The sequence below is a fragment of the Macaca nemestrina genome, chromosome 11, assembly GCF_043159975.1.
Source record: "Macaca nemestrina isolate mMacNem1 chromosome 11, mMacNem.hap1, whole genome shotgun sequence".
Lineage (NCBI taxonomy): Eukaryota > Metazoa > Chordata > Mammalia > Primates > Cercopithecidae > Macaca > Macaca nemestrina.
Genome location: NC_092135.1, coordinates 21,689,421 through 21,710,592, shown reverse-complemented (window position 1 = coordinate 21,710,592; position 21,172 = coordinate 21,689,421). Strand labels below are relative to the sequence as shown.

The 21,172-nt window shown below is 42.7% G+C and overlaps 1 long non-coding RNA gene across 5 annotated transcripts in view; it reads right to left on the bottom strand.

Annotated features, from left to right (window-relative positions):
• LOC105492579 (uncharacterized) overlaps positions 1-21,172 on the bottom strand; it is a 101,380-nt gene that overhangs the window by 8,762 nt on the left and 71,446 nt on the right. For 2 of the 5 annotated variants that reach the window (XR_011609711.1, XR_011609714.1), the window contains exons 3-4: positions 16,747-16,809; positions 15,001-15,063 (exon numbers count right to left, since the gene is read on the bottom strand). This is a non-coding gene — a long non-coding RNA (uncharacterized lncRNA). Of the gene's footprint in view, positions 1-14,965; positions 15,064-16,746; positions 16,810-21,172 lie in introns of all 5 variants that reach the window. The other 3 variants (XR_011609712.1, XR_011609713.1, XR_011609715.1) reach the window with 2 other exon arrangements.

The window sequence follows — 21,172 nt, the reverse complement described above, 5'->3', positions numbered from 1 at the left end:
AACAGCTCTGAACAGAAGCTGAGCCCCTCCACTTCTCTGAAAGAGTCTGCTTCCACTGTCTGGACACTGGCTCCCGTGCAGTCCCTGAACTACACGTGTGCAGTCACAGGTGGCAGAAACTTCACCCACCTCCCTCCAGCTGGAAAAACCCTCATCTCTGCTATTGTATGCAAGAGCATAGGAAGACACTGAGTACGAGAAAGTGATTCCAGGCTCTGTCCTGTGCGAGGCAGAAATGTTCTAAGGTTACACTTGAGGTGAGAGGTGGACACAGTCCCAGTGCTACCCTTCTGAGACAAAAAGACTCCCCCATTTTGACTTGTCCTAGAGAACAAAGATCCACCAGTGGTGACCCTCAGAAGGGGGCATGTCCAGCCCAGCTTCCCTCATGCCTCCCAAGAGGCTAGCTGTGGATCTGCCATCCATACTGCCCAGCTTCCTCCCCTTTCCCCCAAGGGAGGGAAATTTGACTCCATCAGAAATAACCCAAAGTTGTATTCCCCCATGGCATGAAGTAACGGTAGAAGGGGTTTTGTTTGAATTCTCATTTAGGAAACTTTCTGTAGCTCATCCAAGGTTCTGGGTTCTAAGACCTTTCTGAGTCCTGACTATCCCCAGAGAAGTGCCCTTGGGCTTGTGTGGGGGAACAGGAGCAGGCTTGTCCCCATCTAAAGCCCCAAGAGACCAAAGATGTATTCTGTATTACTCCAGACAACAGAATTATGATCAATAAGAGAAGACATTGGCCAAAGGGTTTCTTCTCAATACAAGAAAGAGCTTCCTGCAGCAGAGTCCATTCCTCCAGCAGAAAAGTCCATCCTGTGGAACAGCTACCAGATGTTAAATAACAAATGTCAGGGATAGTGTGAGAGGTGTCTGAGAGACAAATCAGACACCTGCTAAGACCTCTTCCAACTCTGAGATGGCGTGACTTCAAGGAGACATTCGCCTTAAACTCACAGAGCCACAGCATTCCATACCTAAAACGTATTTCTCAGTTCGTCTTGTCTAGAGGTTGCAAATTAGCAACCCCAAGCTGAATTCAGCCCAGGAAAAACATGTCATTTTGTTCACAGAGTTTATAGGGTTTATTGTTTCACCCAATATTTAACAAATAATACATTTCACATAAAATCTGGATTTTTTGGCTTCTCTTTAAAAGAAAAATCAGATCTGGCCACATAGAGGTTGTGTTCAGCTTCAGTGGAATACCCCCTGTGAATGAGCTGTGCTCTGCCACAGACCCCACCATTCCCTATAGCCCCTTAGCCTCATATTAAAGCTGGGGTTTTGTTGGCTGTTTCATTGTTGTGTTTCCTTCCCAGGCCTCTTTATTCACATGTATTTTCTGTATTGTTCCTGTGGGCATGTATGTTTGCCACTGCTGGTCTAGTGAGAACACTAAGACTGGGCTAAAGCCCAGAAAAGCTATGTGACTTGTTCAAGGTCACATGGCTAACGAGTGCGAAACAAGGAACAGAACTCAGGTTTCCATGTATTTCAGCACTCCTCCCACTTGGCCACACTGCCAGTCCTGAGGATACTTTTCTCCTGACTGATTTCACTGTTTACATTCAGATTGTGCAAACTGCTCCTCTGTGTGTTCATTTAATGTATCTCAGAGACAAGGGTATAAAGCTCCACGACACAGCTGGGCAAAGATTTTTTTGGATATGACCACAAAAGCACAGGCAACAAAAGCAAAAATAGACAAATGGAATGACATCAAACTAAAAACCTTCCACACAGCAAAGGAAATAATAAACAGAGGGAAGAGACAACCTACAGAAAGGGAGAGAATATTTGCAAACCACACAGCTGATAAGGGAGTAAAAATAAAAATATCTAAGGCATTCAAACAACTCAACAGTAAGAAAACAAATAACCTGATTTTAAAATGGGCAAAGGACCTGAGTAGACATTTCTGAAAAGAGGATATACAAGTGGTCAATAAGTATATGAAAAAATGTTTACTATCACTAATCACCAGGAAAATGCAAATTAAAACCAAAATGAACTATTACCTCACACCTGTTAGAATGGCTATTGTTAAAAAGACAAAAGATAAGTGTTGGGAAGTCTGTAGGGAAGAGGAAACCTTTGTATGCTGATGCCATTAGTGGGAATGTAAATTAATACAGCCATTATGGAAAATGGTATGAAGGTTTCTCAAAATAATTAAAAATAGAACTAACATATGATCCAGCAAGCCCACTACTGGGTATACATCCAAAGGATATGAAATCAGTATGTTGGCGTTGAGTGGGTCAGGTGAAATGTTAAAGAGATATCTGTACTCCCATGTTTATTATAGCACTATTCATGTTAGCCAAGGTACGGAACCAACCAGTGTCCATCAGTGGACAAATGGACAAAGATGATGTGGTATATACACACAATAAGATACCATTCAGCCTTTAAAAACAAAGGAAATCCTGTCATTTGGAATAGCATAAATAAACACGAAGAACATTAGGTTAAGTGAAATAAGCCAGACACAGAAAGGCAAGTACTGCATGATATCACTCACATGGCATGTGAAAGAGTTAAACTCAAGGAAACAGTAAAATGGAGGTTACCAGAGGCTGGGGGTTGGGAGGATTGGAGAGATATTGGTCAAAGACCCAAAATTTTAGTTATACAAGACAAATAAATTCAAGAGATCTATCATACATCATGACTACAGTTAATAACAATATGTTGTGCATGTACTTAAAAATTGCTGAGAGTTGGCCGGGCGCGGTGGCTCAAGCCTGTAATCCCAGCACTTTGGGAGGCTGAGATGGGCGGATCACGAGGTCAGGAGATCGAGACCATCCTGGCTAACCCGGTGAAACCCCGTCTCTACTAAAAAATACAAAAAACCAGCCGGGCGAGGTGGTGGGCACCTGTAGTCCCAGCCACTCGGGAGGCTGAGGCAGGAGAATGGCATAAACCCGGGAGGCAGAGCTTGCAGTGAGCTGAGATCCGGCCACTGCACTCCAGCCTGGGCGACAGAGCGAGACTCCGTCTCAAAAAAAAAAAATTGCTGAGAGTACATAAGCGTTCTCAACACACAAAATAAACACGTGAAGTAATGCATATATTAAGTAGCTTAATTTAGCCTTTCCAAGATGTGTATATATATATCAAAACATCATACTGTACATCATAAATGTATAAATTATACTTCTTAATTGAAAAATAAAAATATATATCTTAAAGATCAAATTTTGACTTTTCCCCTTCAAAACTAATTATATCAAAAAAAAAAAGCCTCACCTTTCCAGGTGACTTCCCAAACAATAGCACTCAAAGACCAGTCTTTTGTGTGTCCAATGAAAGATTGACTTGATGAACACATAAGATTTCAGTCTTCCTTGCAAAATCAGGAATAGGCCAAAACCCTATTATTTCAGACTTGGCATTGATAGTCCAAATCATTAATGCAAACAAGATTTCTGGGGAAAGGTTAAAGTAGTTGGCAGAACACACTAGTATTAAGCCACCATAAACACTTTCAAAGCAAAGAACTAAGCGCAAATAATTGATAAGCCCATAATTAATCATTCCTATCTACAAATATTAGGGGCTTTACAAGATATCCCTCTATAATCTAATTTGGGTTATTGCCTGCATTTGAAAGTGATGCTGCACATCTCTCAAAAGCCCCTGTAATCAGACCTTCCACCGGCTTAAGCTGCCTATGCTCCCAATTAGAATTTGTAAGGACTGAGTAAACCAAAGAAAAGACAGGTTAGGGACTTCTTAAAACTTTTACTTGGCGTGGGAGATCACTCTAGGCAAAGCCTAGGTTTACTTGCTTGGCCTATGTGTTTTGCCCTGGCCATCAACGGAGATGTAACTTGAATTAACTTGCTATGACATCCCTATACATAGGAGGGAGTTGGTGTTGAGTGGGTCAGGTGAAATGTAGGCTCACCTTTCAGATGAGACCAACTTAAAGGGCAAGTTACAAATAAAGATTGCCTAATCACTGTGGCCAAAGACACTGAGCTGTCAGACTAGAAAACTGACATTGGGGATTATCTTAGCTGTCCATTAAGCCTAACACTCAGGTAGACACGTAGAAGACTTAGCAGGCACTGTTGGATGCCTATCCAGGATTCATTCTTCCTTCTTCCTCCTTATGAAAACTCACACTGTGATTAAATATTCAGGATTGATAATCAGCTAATTCACAACAGACTTACACTGGTTGTTAAAGGCGAGTACTCATTCTGATTGGTCATGTCCATACTGTACTAGATGTGACATATTTAGAATTTTGCTTCTCTTCACACTAGTCTATGTACCAGTCCTGACTACAGATACGAGTCCTGACTAGCATCTGCCTATCACAATAATCCTATCCTTTTTTCCCCTGATTGGTTTAGGTACTCTGGCTTGAGCCAATTAGTACAGAGCACTACCCTTGTTGATTGCTATTGGTCCAGGATTGGACTTACAAACAAACTGGCCCAATCAGACTGAAGAAAAGGAATATTTGGTCCATGAGTGAGGGAGAGATCTTTCTTTCACTCACATAGACTGAAGCAGCCACTTGTCCCAGCTGTTTGTTAATAGAAGTCCTCTTGAAATCCTGAGGGCAGCCCCCTTTAGGACAAAGCCCATATTTGCATAAAGCCTATGGGAGAATTCAAAGACTGGCAGAGAAACAAAGCCATAGTCGAGGGGATTAAGGTACTGTGTCTGGAAGCTTCCCTAACTCCTTTCTTCCATTACAAGGAAAAGTAAATTTCCTCATTGTTTAAATGACTTTAAGTGGGATTTCTGTTCCTTACAGTCAAACATATCTTTTATTTGTACAAGCCAATATATTCAAAGCAGGTTAGAGGGGCTTCCAGGGAGAAGCCAGTGTCTTAACCCAGCCCCATTCAGATTTTTTAATCAGAGAAGATAGAGCAATTGTTTTGGAGCTGAAAAGAAAGCTCAAAGTTTTTAATGTACCGGCACACTCCTAATTGGGTGAAGGAGGGAAGTTAGCCAAATGAGGAAAACAGGCCTCTGGAATGAGAGAGGCTTGGGTCCTTCTCAGCTCTGCCTCTTATTAACTCTGTGACCACACAAAAGTGTCAACATCTGTAAGTTACGGGATGAATACCATATCTTACAGCATTGTTCTGAGAATTCAATGAAGCGCAATATGCAAAAGAAGCGCAGTATGCAAAATATCTAGTGCACAAAATAGAAGCCCAATAAATTAAAGACAATTTTCCTTTTCCTTTTCCAACCTAATCTTCCAAGTCTTTCCAGATCCCCTGACCTAAGTTCTAGAGACTTTAATTGCTCCAGCTTCTGTTTCACCCCTTTCCCTTCCCTTTCCTTTCCTTTTCTTCCTTCAAATCTCACATGTTTGTAACTATCTATCCCAGTTATGTTTTGTGTGGTTAGGTGAATGTTTTACATTGATTCCATTTACTGGCATTTCCCATGTGGCATGTACTATCGTGACATTTAATCCTCACAACTACCATCACTCACTGAAGAATGTGATATACTCATTTTACAGCTGGTGAAATGAGGCTCAGAGAAGGGAAGTAAACTCATCTATGATTTTTTTAAAAAGATGAAATTCCAGGCCAATGTAACTCCAAAGACTGTGCTCTTAGCTACTTCATTATGCTAACCACCCACTAAAATCTGTCCACTATCACCTGTGTCCAGCTTTATATACTACATGTGTTGCCTCCAATGCCTGCCTCCATCACCCCCATGCCTCAACATGCATATAGGATCACCCTTCTAAAGTCCCATTATATATATATGTGTGTGTGTGTGTATATATATATATACACACACACACACGTATATATACATATATATGTATACACACTTATACATACACATAACATACACATATAAGATATATATATGTAATATATATATATAATATCTCTCCTGTGATTTTGTGTGTGTGTGTGTATCTGTATGTCTCTTCCTGTGGGCTGACAGTTCTTAAAAAACAGAGTCCTTGTTTTCTAAAGGAAGGTAGGTAACGCAAGAACTGGATAGTCACCTGCTATAAGTCATCACTGACAACACACAGTTTGGTTGCTGTTGTTCAAGCCTTCTTGAGGCCTTGGATATACAAAGAGCCACAAGACATTGTTCTTGCCCTCAAGAGACCAAAACTAGGTGCAGAAATAGAATGTCTGCAGAGAAAGCAATATGACATGGCGTATCTTTTTTTCCCAGAGAGACATGCCAAACACAAATGCCACAGGAAGTCAAAGAAAGGCCATCAAGAGCTGGAACTGGTTGAACAGAGGTGGAGCACGCACTGCAGACCCATGGGGATGAAGCAGGACCTTACAAGCCGGATCCTATGTGCATGTTGTGGGGACAATGGAGGCAGGCACTGGGGGCAACACTGGAAGAATGTAAAGCTGGACACTGGTGGGAGTAGTAAGGACAGATTTTAATCAGTAATATATTATTCCAATAGGAAAAAGTACAGCATGAATGGAACGCAACTTAATTTATACAGAGGTGACTGGGAGTTATGAAGGGAGCAGGAAGGAATAGGGAGGGGTTTGAGCAGGGACTCAGCAGAGTCAGGGAAGTTAAAAATTACAAAAAGGGGGAACAGGAGCTAAGCCCATGTGAAACCCATCTGGGTGTGCTAACTGGCACTATCAGAATTAGTCTCCTAGCCTCCCACAGAGGCTGGGAGACAGGGGCCATATCTTTGGGTGTTGGCTAGAACAAACATAAATTCTTTTGGCAGCCTTGAGTTTTCTCAGGCAGGATGTTTAAGGGGGAATGGGGTCACCCTAGGGATGCAGCCTTGACCTGTCAGAAACTCTGTTAGTGTCTATCAAGTCTTTATAGACCAAGGTTGAGGCCTGGTTGAGAAGGGGGCTCAGAGGAGCCTGGCTAGAGTTTGATCAAAGTGGGAGTCTTCTCAGTGAGCAGCTCTAGCCAGCTGGTCAGTATTGACACAGTGTGCAACAAGGAAAAGCAGGAGGTTGGATTGATAACAAGAGGTAGACCCCCAGACTAGTGATTTTGAACTCTCTCTTAAAGGAAAAGTAAGAAATATTCCCAGTTTGCAGAGAACTGAGGAGTTTCCTAGGGAGTGAGACATGCGGCACTAAAACAGGGAAAGCCCAGACAAAGAGGGACCAGGTGACCACCACTCCACTGGAGTCAACTCACACCTGGGAAAGGTAGCCGAGCGGGAAGGCAGTGTACGTAAGAACTGATGGTTTCAGGTGATTCCTCCAGCTGTGATGTACTAAAAGCTCCCAGCTTCGTTTGCTGGCCATTTGGCCAGTCAGGTCATGTGATACACCACTGTGCCTTGGTGCTGGTTCTGGGCATTGTGGTGGATGTTCCAAAGCCTCTGAGCTGAGATGGGCCCACCTCCTTTGCTTTGGAACCCCAAACATACAACATTGTGTTACATGAATTGTTCCAGAAGGTAAGCCCCACTTGCTGCTAGAGCTGCATTTACAGATTTAGGAATTTGATTCCTAAGGCAGAAGGATGGGGTTGGAATTTCATTTCAACAAGCCACTGGCCCTGTGACTCTATGCCCGGTACCTAACTTCCTTAAACCACAGTCTCCTCATCTGCTGAATAGAGATTAACACACCATCTAGCTCACAGGGTTACTGGAAGAATTAAGTGAGATTATACGTGAGAACTCCTTAATAGGGTCCCTGGAATATGTTAAACATTCAGTAACTGCTTAATTGTAGGGGTGGCCAGGCATGGTGGCTCACGCCTGTAATCCCAGCACTTTGGGAGGCCGAGGCAGGTGGATCGCCTGAGGTCAGGAGTTCAAGACCAGCCTGGCCAACATGGTGAAACCCCATCTCTACTAAAAATACAAAAATTAGCCAAGCATGGTGGCAGGTGCCTATAATTCCAGCTAGTTGGGAGGCTGAGGCAGGAGAATCCCTTGAACCCCAGAGGTGGAGGTTGCAGTGAGCCGAAATCATGCCACTACACTCCAGTCCGGGCAACAGGAACAAAACTCCATCTCAAAAAATAATAATGATAATAATTGTACAGGTAGTTTTTATTGTTAGGCATGGAAAAGAAGCATCGTGTTTAAAGGTCAATATCCTGAAACATTACCTCTGGGTTAGATTTTCTGGTGAAATAAACAAACGTAAAGAATCTGTCCCACAAATAAAAGTTGACCCTGGGTCCCTTAGACTTATGTAATGGCTGCTCAGAGACTTCTGGAAAAACAAAGTAGATGAATGAAAAGTGCTTGTATTGCCCCTGGGTGCCATCCATCAGTGAGAGAAGACTAACCCCAGATTTTATTTTCTATGTTAAGAGAAGGCCAAAAGAAGGGGAAGCAAAACCAATTAATGAAAATGTAACTGACTTCAGAAATTCATGAGCATGGAGCATCATTCTTTCACTCTTCAAGGAAAGCCTCATCTGCATCAAGTGTGGTTAATATCACCAAGCCAAAACACTGACTTATTTATGTTAAAAATGTGCTCTTCTTTTAAAGTCTCAGGAACAAAGTCTAATCAAATCACTGCATAAAATACTGACACTGGATTATTGCTGCGGCAGTGAGCACAATCCCAGTAGCAACACAGTGAGACCTGCTGAGGACCCCTCGGTCTAAAGGGGGTTTCAAAAGGGGGCAATGTGAGCATCTGGTTCAGGACTCTTTAAAATGCAGGAGCATGTCCAGACCCACAGTCCAGCCATTAGTGTCTGGCCAATAGGTGCCTGCCCACAACCTGGGGCACTCAGCTGCCACCCCCTCCTCCTAAATCCCAGCTTTGCCACTCAGAACGTTGAATGACATGCCTGACCTCTCTGAAGTCTGTTTTCTGAGTTGTAAAATGGGGAAGACATGTTTTCTGAGTTGTAAAATGGGGAAGACAATATTGGCCATTATCCAATCAAAGATTGTTTGAAGATTAAGAGAAAATGCATGCACAGTCCTTAGTTCGGTGCCTGGCACACAGTGAACACCCAATAGCTTTTTCTCTCTGTTCTATGAGTCCCCATGACTCTTCCAGACCGCCACTTCATGCTCTTTCCTAGAACATTATGGTCTCGGTTTAGCAATTTTGTCTCCCTCCATCAGTATACGTCTTTTCAACCTAAAAACAGGGTAAATTATTTAAAGCCAGAGATTGTTATTTAATAAACACTTAGCATGTTTGTGCCAATCGTGGCTGTAAATCTTTACAAACATTAACTTGTTAAATCCTCATAACAACTCTATGAGGTTGTTACTATTAGGATTTCTGTTTTACAGATGAGGCAACTGAGACACAGATAAATGTAGTAACTTGCCAAGGTGGAAGCTTATCAGTTTCCATGTTGAGATTTGAACTTACAAAGGCTGACTCCAAGACCATGCTCTTAACCATCAGACACTCTGTGTTTTAGATTTGTGTGCCCTGCAACGCCCACCACATGGATGGCCCTCAACAAAGACTCTTCAACAGACAAATGACCTAGTCACAAGTTATCACTATAAGGAAACTGAAACACAGTGAGGTCACATAGCATCTCCAAGGTTAGAAAGACAATTGGGGAGCAGACTGTAGCCTAAAGTGTCATATCTCTAGTGGCTTGCACTTTCTTTCCTGCCATCCTGATGGTATTCTGAAGGAAGAGTCACCCACTGGTAGAAGGAGAGAACATGAACCTCTGTCTATGATCCTATACCTGGACCAGGCGAAGGCCACACTTCTCTTACCCCATGACCTCAGTCACCATGTCCCAAATGGGGTCTTTACACTTTGGGTCAACAATGACTCCTCATTGCTTTTATTTATTTTCAGAAATACGTAGGGTTGGGCATGTACATGACAGCCAGCTGATCCTGAGTGCACAGATATCTGGCAGCCCAGGCTAGCAAGACAGAAGGTCAGTGCAGATGACCTACTGCTTGGGTCAGGCCATAAGTGAATTCTAGTAAGTACCCCAAGCAGATGAGATTTTCCAAGCCACATCTTGCTTCTGAAGTGCTGCAACATATTTGGAAAACTAGATGCTCTAAACTCAGTAGAATAAATCCCTGATTTTTCACCCTTTGCATTCTATTGATGTCTTACCATGTGCTGCTAGGAAAGCTCACTGTTCTGTGAACCTTGTCACAATCTTAGGAGCCAGTTTCCAGGGTTCAGATCTTAGCTCCAGAACTTTGTAGCTGTGAGGCACTGCCCAAGTTCTTTAACCTTTTTGTGCCTCATTTTTCTCGTATTTGAAAGGCAAATAATTACGGTACCTACCTCAAATGCTTGTTTTGAGGATTGAGTTTGTGTGTGTATACATGCCTATGACATGTATATGTATATGTATATATACTAAACACATGTATACACACAAATACACATATATACACACACATATATAACCATATATGTACTTACGGGTTAAATTATGTTCTCCCAAAATTCATATATTAACATTCTAAATCCCAGTACCTCAGAAGGTGACCTTATTTGGAGATAAGGTCTTCGCAGAGGTCATCAAGTTAAAATGAAGTGATTAGCATGGGCCCTAATTCAATACAATTGGTGTCCTTATAAGAAGAGAAAATCCGGACACAGATACGTACAGAGGGAAGACAACGTGAAGACTCAGGGAGAAGATAGCCATCCACAAACCAAGGAGAGAAGACTAGAACAGATCCTTTCTCCACGGCTCTCACAAGAAACCAAGCCTGCTGACACCCTGATCTCAGACTTCCAGCCTCCAGGACTGTGAGAAAGTAAGTTTCTGTTGTTACACGCACCGGGTGTGTGGTATTCTGGTGCACATTAAGCAGCCCTAGCAAATGAATATACATTAAGTCCTCTCTTAAGGTCATCTGTAGGTTTTGGCAACTGCAACTTTACCAATTTTACCGCAAGCTAATTGATGTAAACAAGAGTTTAGTTCCTATGTCATATTTCCAGGAACGAAAACCTCACCAAACTTCCGAATGAAGACCAAAACACTTCTAATATTAAACATTGAAATAAATGGGAGCTGTATATACACTTAAGAAAGATTGGTAAAAATAAGTAAGATAATTGTTTACCCTTTTATTCCAGCTCAGGGCCAAGGATGGCTGGAGCCTATCACAGCAGCTCAGGGTGCCAGGTGGGAAGCAGCCCTAGACAGGACACGGTTGCATCACAGCGTGCACTCTCACACACCCACATTCACTCACGCTGGTGAGAGATGACAACGTGCTAGCAGCCCTCACTCAGTGCCTCCTTGCCCTCGGCGTCCACTCTGGCGGCACTTGAGGACCCCTTCAGCCTGCCACAGCACCATGGGAGCCCCTCTCTGGCTGGCTGAGGCCGGAGCTGCCTCCCTCTGCTTGCGTGGAGGCACTCGTGGGCCAGTGCGAGTTCCCGCTAGTGCGGGCTCATGGGCCCCGCACACAGAGCCGCCGGGTGCACCAGGCCCAGGGCAGTGAGGGGCTTAGCACCCAGGCCAGCAGCTGCGGAGGTTGCCCGGGGTCCCCCAGCAGTGCTGGCCCACCAGTGCTGCACTCAAATTCTTGCCGGGTCTTAGCTGCCTCCCTGCGGGGCAGGGCTTGGGACCTGCACCACGCCATGTCTGAGCTCCCCTCTGCAGCGGGCTCCAGAGGCCAGAGCCTCCCACGAGCTCCGCTCCCTGCTCCGTGGCCCTGGTCCCATTGACCAAAGGGCTGAGGAGTGCCGGTGCACAGCTGGGGGGGACTTGAAGAACTTTTATATCTAGCGGGAGGATTGTATGTGTACCAATCAGCACTCTGTATCTAGCTAATCTGGTGGGGACTTGGAGAACTTTTATGTCTAGCTAGGGGATCCTAAATACATCAGTCAGCACTCTGTGTCTAGCTCAGGGTTTGTAAATACACCAATCAGTACTCTGTGTCTGGCTCAAGGTTTGTAAATACACCAATCGGTACTCTGTATCTAGCTAACTCCCTGTCTAGCTAACCTAGTGGAGACTTGGAGAACTTTTCTGTCTGGCACTCTGTGTCTAGCTCAAGAATTGTAAATGCACCAATCAGCACTCTGTCAAAATGGACCAATCAGCTCTCTGTAAAATGGACCAATCAGCAGGATGTGGGTGGGGTCAGATAAGGGAATAAAAGCAGGCTGCCCCAGCAAACCTGGTGCGTCACCTTCCACGCTGTGGAAGCTTTGTTCTTTTGCTCTTTGCAATAAATCTTGCTGCTGCTCACTCTTTAGGCCCGTGCTGCCTTTATGAGCTGTAACACTCACCGGGCAGGTCTGCAGCTTCACTCCTGAAGCCAACGAGACCACGAACCCACCGGGAAGAATGAACAACTCCAGATACGCTGCCTTTAAAAGCTGTACCACTCACCATGAAGGTCTGCAGCTTTACTCCTGACAGCGAGACCATGAACCCACCAGAAGGAATAAGCTCCAGACACATCTGAACATCTGAAGGAACAAACTCTGGACACACCATCTTTGAGAACTATAACACTCACTGTGAGGGTCCACAGCTTCATTCTTGAAATCAGTGAGACCAACAACCCACCAATTCTGGACACACTGGGACCATGCAGACACACCAGTTCACCCCATGTGCACAGCTCGGGGATATGAGAAGTAATTGGAGTCCCCAGAGAAAACCCACACAGACATGGGGAGAATGTGCTGACTCCACACAGACAGTGGCCCAGCAGGAATTGATTCTTTTTTCTCATCGACGTTATGATGAAACAACATTGAGCAAAATAACATTTGAGGTCCTACTGTTACATAGAGTTTGTCCCCAACTTACAATGATTTGACTTAAGATTTTTCAACTTTACAAGGAGGATGTGACCGATCATAAGTTGAGGAGCATCTGGACATGAATGGTTCAACTTAACAATTTTTAAAGCTATTGGTTTTATCAAGGCATTAAATGCATTTTGACTTGTGATATTTTTGACTTATGATGGGTTTATCAGGACATGACCCCACTGTGGAATAAAGAGCATCTATATTTGTGTGTGTGTGTAGGTGTATGTGTAGGTGTGTAGGTGTGTGGATGTGTGTGTGTGAGAGTGAGTGAGAGAAGGTGTCCACCACTCAAGAAAGTGTCCAGCACATGTAAGGAATAGTAGTAAACTGTTAGCTAGTAATAATAGCAACTATGTCACTAACCAGAAAGTATTGTTTTACATTGCACTTTTTGAAAAATTCCAACCCTGTGGACAGAAAACCACATCAGAGGAATGATATGACCGCTGCAGTCCACATGTCTATCACTCAAGCGCCACGCCAGCCGGGCTCATCTCTTCAAATCTAGATCCAACTGAGAGAGCTGCATGATGACAAGTGACAACGTAGAGTTTCTCTACAGCTTGTTTTAAGTCCTCAGTGCTTTTTTATGACACTTATAAGTAAACATGAGCCCATATCATCACTTCTTTAACCTTGAAACAAACATTCCCTACTGTTCCTCTTTTCATCTTCCAAATGAGTTTAATGGAAACATATTCTGCTATATCAAGGCAAGCCACACATAAAAAGTTACATTTCATAGCTACTTGTCTGTGAGACTTCTGTATCATGCAATCAAGTCACAAGGCAGAAGGCTGATGTAAGATTGCAACTGCCCTCCATAACCCCAGATTCCATATTTCCGTATTCACCAAAAGTCTCATTTTCCCTCATTGGCTGTTTACAATAAGTAAATTATCAACTTGAACTCTTGATACTACAGAGGTTGATACTAGGACAGAATCCTGATTCTTATCTGTGTAGTGAATTAAGGTTATGTTTGAAAAAGAAGGGGATTGTGATGGTTAATTTTATGTGTTAACTTGACTGGACCACAGGGTGCTCCTATATTTGGTTAAACATGATTCTAGGTGTGTCTGTGAGGGTGTTTTTTATGAGCTTATCATTTGATTGGTAGACTGAGTAAAGCAGATTGCCCTCCCAGCTGGGCACGCCTCATCCAATCTGTTGAAGGCCTGAATAGAATGAAAAGACTGAGTAAGAAAGAATCTGCTCTCTCTGCCTCACTGTCTTTGAGCTGGGACATCAGAAGGCAGAAGCCTTCAGACTGAGATTCAGACTAAAACATACACCTTCAGCTCTCCTCCTTCTCAGTCTGTGAATTTGGACTGGAACCACACCATCAGTTCTCCTGGGTCTCCAGCTTGCTGCTGCAGGTCTTGGAATTTCTCAGACTCCATAATCACATGAGCCAATTTCTTATAATCAATCTAATTTTATATCTAAATGTAAATATCTATTTAAAGATAGAGAGACCAAAAGAGATTATAAGGAATGATGTGTCCTTACATTTGTGCGTGTGTGTGTGTGTGTGTACACCAATAGGATTAGATAGATTAGACAGAGAGATTAAATAGATTTGATAGATATAGACAGATTAGATTAGATAGATTCATAGGTTAGATTAGATAGATTTGGTAGATAGACAGATTAGATAGATAGGTAGGTAGGTAGGTAGATAGATAGATTGATTGATTGATTGATTGATTCTGTTTCTCTTGAGAACCCTGATTAATGTAAATTCTGTTCTGCTACTTTGGGAAGAAATTGCCTTTTGAATTTCATTCAAATAAATTTTGTCTCACCTAATCACTGTTCCTATGCTCCTTCCCTTCTGATAAATGAAAATGCCTCCCTCTCATTTGGCAGCTGGGAAGCTCAGACGAAATGTTCTGCTCCCCAACCACAACAGCATCGCCCCTTACAGCTGGCCTCCTTGCTTTCTCTTCATTCTCAGACTACATGATAGGTTATGAACCTGGTTTACTAATCTCATGTACATACCAAATTCCCTTTGGGAAAGTGAGAGCGTAGTCAAATAATTTTGGTGAATCTCTAGATCCAAATTTCATTGGCCTCAAACTTTGATCAGGCATTTTTCATGAAGGAAACTAGTGGACAACATTTGGCTTGTCTTTTCGTACTCTCTTTCCATTCCATCCACAGGTTTTTCCTCTATACTAGAACTGAATAATGTGAAAAGATATGATTTGAAAATGTCCCACCACCTTACAGCATCTGAAGCATCACCATGTTCTCTTACAATTATTTTTAACTGTAGGCTCAACAGGCAGATATACTGGCTTATATCCTCCTGTCCAGGTTCCTGAAAGACAAAACATAGCAATTACTGTTAAAGGAAAGAATTACAAAAATCATGCATCTTTAATGAGAGACACAGGAATAGAAATATTATCTAGCTCAGATGGTTCCCAGTTTGACCCTCTCATGAGCCTGTCCTGCCAGTAATTCTAGGGGTAGTAGAAAGAGCTTTGCACTGGGCAGTCAAGATCCTGGGGTTCCAGTCCTAAACCTGCATTTAAGCACCTAGATGACCTTGGGAAGTCAGTTATTCTTTGCAGCCACAGCTTATCATCTGTAAAATACAAAAAATGTGGAACGCAGCATAATTAAGGCAGTTTAGCATAGTGATCAGGGTGTGGTCTCTGGGCCAGCCAAGGTGACCTTGGATAACTTAATTCTGTCCCTCAGTTTCCTTATCTGTGACATGGGAGACAATAACAGACTTCCCTCAAAGACTCCACCCGAGAGTTAATAGAAGGTACATGGAAAGTGCCAGGGCAGTGCCTGACCCAGAGTAAAGCCCTTTCTATATGTAAGCTATTATGATAATCTTCAAAGTGCCTTTCAATTGTAAAATTATTCAGCTCTATGACTCTGATATCTCCTCCCAAATTTTTAGTATCCTGGGACTTCTCTGTTGGGATGGGAAGAGAACACAGAAGAAAATACTGAAATTGAAGAATCATCTTGGTCTCTCTGTATCAATAGATTAATAGAAAGTTTAAAGTAACATAAAATTTTTAGGTATAAAACAGATAAAATACCCAATAAAATAAGCAATTTCACATGATAACAACTTTAAGAGAATTATAGAAAAGATGGAAAAGATGTTTTGTCTCTTAAAAGAAGGAAACAGTATTCCCTGAGGACCCAGTAGCTGTTGGGTATGCTACAACCTCATTTCACTAAGCCTTCCTCTGATATCACCGTGAGGCAGTCCTTGCTGCCCCCATTTTACAGATGAGGAAATTGAGGCTCAAGGAGGCAAATGATGGTCACTAGGCTATATGGCTCTTCAAAGTCAGATTCAGATTCCACCCAGGCCTGACTGCAAAGCCTGTGCTCTTTCCACACCACAAGGCTGGCTCCAGATCCCAGCCATTCCTCAGTCAGGGTGGTAGTGGTTAGGGAGAAGTTGGTTTTTCTAAAACAAATTATTATTTAAGCACACTAATAGAATTTTTCTTTCATTTATTTATTTTGTTTATTTGAGAGACAGGGTCTCACTGTATTGTCCAGGCTGGAGTCCAGTGGTGCAATCATGGCTCATGGCAGTCTCCATTTCCTGGGCTCAGGTGATTCTCCCACCTCAGCCTCTGTAGTAAGTGGGACTACAAGCACGACCCACAACACCCACCTAGTTTTTGGACTTTTTGTAGAGGAGGGGTTTCACCATTTTGCCCAGGCTGATCTTGAACTCTGGACTCAAGCAATCTGCCCTCCTTGGCCTCCCAAAGTGCTGGGATTACAGATATGAGCCACCAAGCCCAGCTAGAATTTTCTCTGTAAGAGAACTCTTACATAAGTTTTGCTATGAAGTAAAAAGCAAGATATTCTATAAAATATTATATCATTTTCTAACTTCTTAGTATCAGTAATTAACAGTTGTCAAATTGAGGATTGAGGTGGAATAGAAAATAGGAATGGAATGGAATAACATTTGAAATCAGATGACAGGGGCTTCAACCCTAGTTTTGATATTTACCAGCAGAATATAGTCACTATCTCAGATCTGGATAAAGATAATTGGTGGACATTCCTCATGAACCTATGAGGATAGAGTAAAGGACAAGAAAGGCTTGAGTCTCTGAAATGTTACTTCTAATTATTTGGTTACATCTTAACAAAGAGTTTCTAAAGTGTCTTAGAGATCTATTGTACAACACGGTGACTACAGTTAATAACCATGTATTTTATACTTAAATATTACCAAAAGAGATTTTCACATGTTCTCACCAAAAAAATGACAAAAAATAATTTAAAAAATAATAAAATGTCTACAAGTTCAAATATTCGGATGTATTCTGAGTCTGCATTCTTTCTAGACTCCTCCCAACACCAGGCACAACTGGGAATTCACTCCTTCTCCCTCATTTGGGCCTTGACTCCCAAAGACCCAGCATCTTTAAGAACTGACTCTTATGTTGCAGGTATGTCTCTGGCAACCGAGAAGCTCCTTCATATTTTGCATCTTCTACACCCGGCACTATGGATATACAGAGCAGGTATTCAGTCAATGTTGCTGAATGAATGCCTCAATTTCTGAACTCCACCTATCTGTACCTAGGTACCGAGCGAGCTACATAACTTATGGGACCTGGCGAAAAATGCAAATTTGGGGCCCCTTGTTCAAAAAGCAGGAAAAAGTAATGCTGCATGATAGTTTGGCTGTGTCCCCACCCGAATCTCATCTTGAATTATAGCTCCATAGTCCCCTGTGTTGTGGGAGGGACCCAATGGGAAGTAATTAAATCATGGAAGTGGGTTTTCCCATGCCATTCTCATGATAGTGAATAAGTCTCATGAGATCTGATGGTTTTATAAAGGGTAGTTTCCCTGCACACACCCTCTTGCCTGCTGCCATGTAAGATGTGCTTTTGTTCCTCATTCACCTTCCACCACGATTATGAGGCCTCCCCAGCCATGTTAACTGTGAGTGCATTAAACCTCTTTCTCTTTATAAATTACCCAGTCTCAGATATTTCTTCATAGCATTATGAACATGGACAAATACACTAAAGGTACTAAAATATAAATATTTTTCCTTTGTTCTGTGGTCTCTCTCTTGACTTGTCATGGGATCTTTTATTTGCTATTTAATGTCATTCTAAGTAAAAAAAAAAAAAAAAAAAAAAGTGAAATATTGAAATTAAGATTTTATTGTACATCTTTATATTGTATAATGTTAGTTTTAAATGAAACTTTAAGAGTGAGACAACACAAGTCACGTGCCCATGAAGTTGGCCCAGCCTGGGTACAGTCCTAACAAATTAAGGAATACATCACAAAATTCAAGTCTCTCCTGGCATGAACTTACACAACAGTAGAAAGCAAAGTCAAAGAAATCTGCATGTGATAGGCAGAGGGCATTGCAGAATAGCTTTCTTCAATTCGTAATAACACTGAGAAAAACTTTCAATTAACTGATTGCAAACCAAATTTATTCCCATGGAGATGAAGTCTTTCAATAGTATATAAAATGCTCACACAAATAAGTTTCTATCTTCCTTAGGGGAAAAAAATAGGAGAGAGAATAGAGAAAATATGCTATTGATATAAAGAATTACGAATGGAGAAAATTGCTGGGTTTTATTTACTCATATTACATTCTACCTCCGTGCATGCAAGAGGCTGGCAAGTTATTATATCATAATTATGGACTCCCCCAGCAGCTTGAGTATCAATGGTTCCTATTGTTCCAGGCCTTTTGCAAGCCCATAAGTGCCAAGATTGCATCACACAGAAAAAGAGCAGGAGCTAATTGCATTGCATATTTATACTTCCACAATTCCTGCCATTACCCATGTAATTCCCAGTGGGTTCTAATTAGCTCAATCAGGGCTGGGGGAATAAAAATTCAAGCAACTTCAAATAAGTATGGGGTTTGCTACCACCACAAAATTTGGCAAAATGCTAACCTTACAACTACAACTTAAAACTATGATTTAGCTCTCACTTCTAACAACAGTGGATAGCTGTTTTGTTATGCTTAGATTTAGCCTAATAATAGCTTTTTAAATATTACAAACCTATATGGTTTGCATTTTGGTGTTTTTCTGTAATTAGAGGGGAAAAACTCATTTTGAGTATCATTTTTGTTGGGCTCTTAAGCGATACCTCTGATGACATGCAATAAGTCTCTGCGCTTTCCTCTCTCATTTTATAATTTGCATTACCCAGAAGTCTTACCTTTCGATCCTATGCAACCTATAATGAATATGGTGCTCAGGAAGATGATTTTCCTGAAGGGTCATACTCTGGGAAGATGAGCTTAATTGCTCTAGGCATCATCAGTGATTTAAAGTTTAGAGAAATAATCTTTTTGCAAGTGAAAACAACTAAAACTTCTCTTAACATAAACAAGGGAGCTGTCACGGAGTCTCTCCTTCTCCCCATCACCTCATTATTAATTCATCTGGCTTCAGAATCTCAATTCTAATCAGGGATTTGGCTCCTGCAGCTTCACTTACAATCAGCTCGATGCCAAAACGGCCTCCCGCAATCACCCTCCTCAAATCTACAGATGACTCCTAGTGAAGAAAATGATTTGAAAGGAAATGGGTATGCTAAGACCCAGTGTGCAATATCTAGTGGCTGGAGCTTGGGGGCTCACACCAGCTTTCCTCTTCTCAAATGTCCAGCCTTGATGCAGGGGAAGGTCAAGGAAAGTAGAAAGAAGGGAAAACTCAAAGAGACTTCCAGAGAGTATCTGAGGAAACAGCCTAGAACAAAGTCCAAGCCTGGCCACCCAAGGGCTGAATGCAATCTACTGACACATTACTTTCCCTCTCCCTTCCTCATACCAGTACATAGCATAGTGTTTTATGAGTGGCTAACATTTAAATATTAGAAGCATTTACATGAAACTCCAGGGTGCCAGCTTCCTCTGAAAGTGAAGTAAAGGAGGCCTGCATTCTGGCATGTTAAAAATTGGTCAATTCGGAGGTGATGGTTTTTCAACAAAACAAAGAATCTTCATTGCTATGGTCCCACCCCACCAGGCTGGCTCACCCTTTTACCTGCCTACCTCCTGTAGACATTGGCGTCTTTGTTTTGTTGAAAAACCATCACCTCCGAATTGACCAATTTTTAACATGCCAGAATGCAGGAGGAAGTCAAATATGCACCCCTCACTCAATCACATGGGATGCTATGCTTCTAGTGAGCTGACTACAGCTTTTCCACACCAACAACCTCCACTCAGGGTGCACCTGAGACCTTCCCTTTTCTCTACTTTCAAGCTTTCCCACCCTCTGCCTGCCTGCGAGTCTCGGCCCAACAGAAGTGATGGTGGCTGCTGCCTTGCTATGGCAAGCTCTGAGTAAGCAGCCTTTGCTTATTCTCATTTGGGTGGTCTTCGTTTATTTCCATGGGGTTCTGAAAGTAAATAAAGCAGAGTAGAGGAATAGAGTGGTGAATGGATGGTGAGTGGTGAAAGGAATAGTTTGGGAAGGTGGTGGTGTTGGAGTCAAGCCCTGAAAAGGGAGAAGGAGGGAGGAGGGATAAAGTAGGAGGGAGGGAGGGAATTAGAGAGGGAGGGAGAGAAGGAGGGAGGGAGAGAAGGAGGGAAGGAGGGAGGGAAGGAGGGAGGGAGGGAGGGAGGAAGGGAGAGGAGGGCAGGAGGGAATCATGTGACTCTGATAGAAAAGCACTCCAAGCAGCGGGAATAGCAACACAAAGCCTGGGATGGGCAATAAGCTGGCATGTTCCAGAACCAACGAGGAGAAGAAAGGAGAGAAAGAGTTCTGGGGGAGGGGATCGGAGAGGCAGCCAAGCCAGATGGCAGGTTGCATGGGGCTTGTCTGCCACAGGAAGGACTTGGAACCTCCTCGGGCACTATTAGTTGTGAGCAGGGCACATCCACACTCCAACTGCTATGTGAAGAACAGGGGCCTTGGGGGGAGACTGAGACCAGGTGGGAGGCCATGGCAATGATCCACAGGGAAGATCCTGGCAATCCTAGCTAGTATGGAACAATGAGGGTGGTAAGAGGTGGCCAGACTTGGGATGTAGATATTGGACTTGCTAAAGTGTTGGATGTGAGGTGAGAAAGAAGATGAGAAACCAAGGATGGCTCCTACTCTCCTTCCCTCCTGTTCTCCAGCCAATATGAGCGATCCCTCCACACCCCCACAATCCCACCACCAGTCCTTTTTAAAGTTCCTTGCCCAGCAGTACAAACAGAGATCAAAGAAAGCAGCCAATACTGAAGGAGGTCAAGCATGTGGGAAGTTTCTGTGGAAGGAAGGACAGAGTAGTAACAACCAAGCCAGAGTGGCTTTTGTACAGAAAGACCTAAAGGTCTAAAATGTACCACCCAAGTCAGGAAGCCCCAGGCCCCTCGGCGCACCTTCCTTCAGAGGACCCAAGCTTCTTTTGTTTTCTCACTCAGCTTCACCACCCTTTTCTGG